Source organism: Callorhinus ursinus, unplaced genomic scaffold (assembly GCF_003265705.2).
Source record: "Callorhinus ursinus isolate GAN/ISIS: 27379988/994484 unplaced genomic scaffold, GSC_fseal_2.0 scaffold144, whole genome shotgun sequence".
Classification (NCBI taxonomy): Eukaryota; Metazoa; Chordata; class Mammalia; order Carnivora; family Otariidae; genus Callorhinus; species Callorhinus ursinus.
In genome coordinates this window covers 272,495-276,327 of record NW_027397206.1, presented here as the reverse complement: position 1 = coordinate 276,327, position 3,833 = coordinate 272,495, and the positions used below count along the sequence as shown (strand labels likewise).

The 3,833-nt window shown below is 43.8% G+C and overlaps 1 pseudogene; it reads right to left on the bottom strand.

Moving 5' to 3' along the window:
* Positions 1 to 281: 281 nt before the first annotated feature.
* The window catches only part of LOC112813596 (cytochrome P450 2B4-like), a 10,550-nt pseudogene continuing 6,998 nt past the window's right edge, over positions 282 to 3,833 (bottom strand).

The window sequence follows — 3,833 nt, the reverse complement described above, 5'->3', positions numbered from 1 at the left end:
CGATGTTTTAAAGTCACAAGCACAGAGGCTGAGGGCTGAAGTGGCCTTTTCAACTCAAGGAAAGAGCAGGAGGGTTGGGGGGTGGTTAGGTATACATGTGGGCCTCAGTTTCCCCAACTATGCTATGGATGGTGATGACACCAAGTTACTGAAGGTATTTCTTGGCCCTGAAACCCAAGGTTTTACTCTCCATCAACAGTGCAGGCCATCTGGGGATGAATGGTGAAGACAGCAGCCTGGACAAAGGAGAGACTACAGAAGGGAGAGTGAGCAGGGAGGAGTCAGGATGCCTCCGCGGATTCCCTGTGGGCAGAGGTGGGGGCTGGATGGAAGGGCTCTGAGAGGATCTGCATCCCTGGTCCCACTCCCTGGCGGGGCAGGAAGCAGAGCTGGAACTCAGGGGGCATTTTCACCAGCCCGTTCCTCTGGGGCTTGATGTCAATGTCTTCCAGGGCCTTGGGAGATCCCATGGTGAAGTTCTGCAGCACCAAGGTCAAGATCTGGAAGAGCTCAGAGCGGGCCAGGCTCTCACCCAGACAGAGGTGTCTTCCTGAGGGCGTGAGGGGGGGATGTGTCATTGGGGGCGCCCTCAGGAGCACTCAGCTGCCTACCCCCACTCTCCTGGACATTTGCATGCTCATTTACATAGATTTACATGTGAGGTACTTCTATTCTTGACCTCAATACCAGCAACACCAGTGTACGTGTGCATGCATGTTTCCATCTGGTCCCACTTCTTCTCAGCCTGTCCTATATTGTGCCCTCCTCTCTCTCTCGGTCCCCAGTCTTTGCCTGTTAGGAGTTCTTTATCTTTCTCTGTCTATCTCTGGTTAAGTATATTCTCAGCTCACCCAATTTTTTGAGAAAATGTGCAAATAGTGGAAAAAATCTTGCTAGTGTGCCCTGCGTATGAGGAATCATGAGAGAGAGGTAGAGGGGAAATGAAGCCTCTGAGGTCCTGGGCCTCGGCCTATGTGCAGTACGCGGGCCCCAGTACTAAACAGGCTATTAAAATATAGAGCTACTGGGGTGTCTGGGTGGCTCAGTAGGTTAAGCTGCTGCCTTTGGCCCAGATCATGATCCCAGGGTCCTGGGATCAAGCCCCACATTGGGCTCCCTCTTCAGCAGGGAGCTTGCTTCTCCCTCTCCTCCCAACTCAGGCTCTCTTTTGCTATCTCTGTCTCTTACTCTCGCTCTCAAATAAATAAATAAAATCTTTAAAAAAATATATAGAACTACTTCTGAACCCTCAATGTGTTGCAGCTGCTACTCTAAGCTTCTGAGTGTCCCACTCTTCTGGTCACCTTGGCCTCCAAACCCCCCAGACCTACCCACAACCAGTACTAACAGCATAAGCCTCCCAGACCCGGTCCCCACACCCCAACCAGTGACAGATCCAATTGGTCGGTGGGCCCCATCATGCTTGATAAACATTCAGAATCGCACCCCTGCCTCTCATACCTCCCTGCAGGATGGGGTCAACCACCACAAAAGTGTCCCATCCAAATAGAGCCTGGGTGGGATCCCATCTGCTGGGAATTTTCTAGAACATAGCTAGTCTATGTCATTTTGTTATGGAAGCCTGAGCTGAGGGAGACAAAGAGCCTCTGTGAACAACAGCCACAATCTCCTCCCGCGTTTCTTAGAAATAAATTTAGCCAGAAATATGCAAAACTTAATTAAGAAAACAAAAGCCTGAGATGCCACCAAATCATGCAAGAGTTGATTCAGTGGACACACACTCTAGTTTTGTCTGGGATATCTCAAACTTCTCAAGTTGTCAAAGCTATCCAAATTCATCTGCAAATTTGAGTTAATCCTAGTAAAATTCCAGTGGGATATTTTGAGACCTTGAAAAAAAAATTCTAACGTATACTTGGAAGAAAAACAAAATGTGTTACAAGAACCATGTAACTCTCTGAGAAAGAAGAGTAACGGAGGGAGACTAGACCCTGTAAAATAATAGAACTTATTATACAGGTATAATAATCCAAATAGTATGGTATAGCTAGAAAAAACACATCAGTGAATCAGTGTGGGTATGGGTTGGTATTAGTAAGCCAGGAATAGACCTAAGGAGATTTAAAATGTTAGCATATGATAAATTTCAAGTTAGTGGCTAAAAGTTGAATTAATTGATAGGTGAATCAAGGCACTTGTACACCTATAACAGTGAATGAATATTCCTTACATTTTTTGCCCTAGGTGCCTCCTGGGCCTCATTCTAGTCTGGGGCTTGGATTTCAACAACTAGCTAATAAGAAATAAATCAATTCCTTTTCCTCTTTTCCTTTTCTTTTATCTACTTACCTATTATCTATCTACCCATCACCTACTTTTGTGTGTGTGCATATATTTAACAAAAAATTTGGAAGGACATCCTCTGTGATATTAACAGGTCTGGGTTTTGGAGCCCCTCTCTACTTGCTAGATGGGATGCTTCCCAATTCATGAATCAGTTAATAAAGCCAATTAGATTTAAAAAAAAACAAGTCTGATTTTGGTAGTGAATTACAGGTGATTTTCACTTTCAATTATATTGCCTCCTTACCTGTATAAAAATTAGATATAATAAAGTTCTTTTTATTTTGAAAGAAAAGCTCAAATACCTTTCTCAATTCTTGGCACATAGCCAAGAATGCTCAATAATGGATCACTCATTTGTCTGTTCTTTGTGTGAGAATGTGCAAACATGTGTGTGTCTTTGTCTTTCGCTTCATCTCTGCCATTGACTTAGTCTCTACCTTCCCCATTTACCCCCTCCTTTTCCTTCTCCCCACACCATCTTTGTCTCTGTAGATTTCTTGCTTTCTCTTTCCTTCAGAATCCTCATCTTTTTCAAAAATCTTCACCCAGTGTTTGGGGTTGGACAAAGGGAGAAAGTCACACAAAGGGGAGGTGGTGAGCAGGTGTTCTCAAAATGTGGGGAAGGACCCAGCTTACCCAGGGAGAATGGGATAAAGTCCCCCTGTGTCCTGAAGTTGCCCTCTGCATCCAGGAAGTGGCCAGGGTGGAAGGCTTCTGGCTTCTCAAAGTGGCATGGGTCATGGAGGACAGAGCTCAAGATGGGATACACAGTAGTGTCCTAAGAGGGTATCAAAGCCAAGAGGACCCAAATGGGCATGAACAAGGAGTGGCTGAATCAATTATTGTACATCCACAATTGATTAATAATGAGCTTCATCCACTGTATGGTTCTAAGTTGGTGGCTGATATTTTGAATAACTTTGATTAACTTTGCCCCATTTGGTTAATAGTTGTGTCCCAAGCCTTCCAGGTATCCCCACCAACTACACAATCCCCAAGACCCTTTGGACTTCTCCATAATCCATCAACTAAAAGGTTCACATTTGGCTCAGCAGGAGCCTCCAAGGACCCAACTCAAAAACAAGAGCCAGGATCTACAGGCATACCTCAGAGATATTGCAGGTGTGGTTCCAGACTACCACATTAAAGTGGGTAGTGCAATAAAGTAGATCAAATGAATTTTTTTATTTACTAGTGCATATAGAAGTTATGTTTATACTATGCTATATTAGGTGTGCAATAACATTATGTCTGGAAAAAAGTTTAATAATTGAAACTAATTAATTTTAAAATACTTTATTGCTAAAAAATGTTAACCATCATTTGAGCTTTCAGCAAGTCATAATCTTGCTGATGAAGGATCTTGCCCAATGTTAATGGCTGCTGACTGACCAGGGGGGTGATTGCTGATGGTTGGAGTGACTGTGGTAATTTCTTTCTTCCTTCGTTCCTTCGTTTCTCCCTTCCTTCTTTCCTTTCTCTTTTTCTTTCTTTCTTTCTTTCTTTCTTTCTTTCTTTCTTTCTTT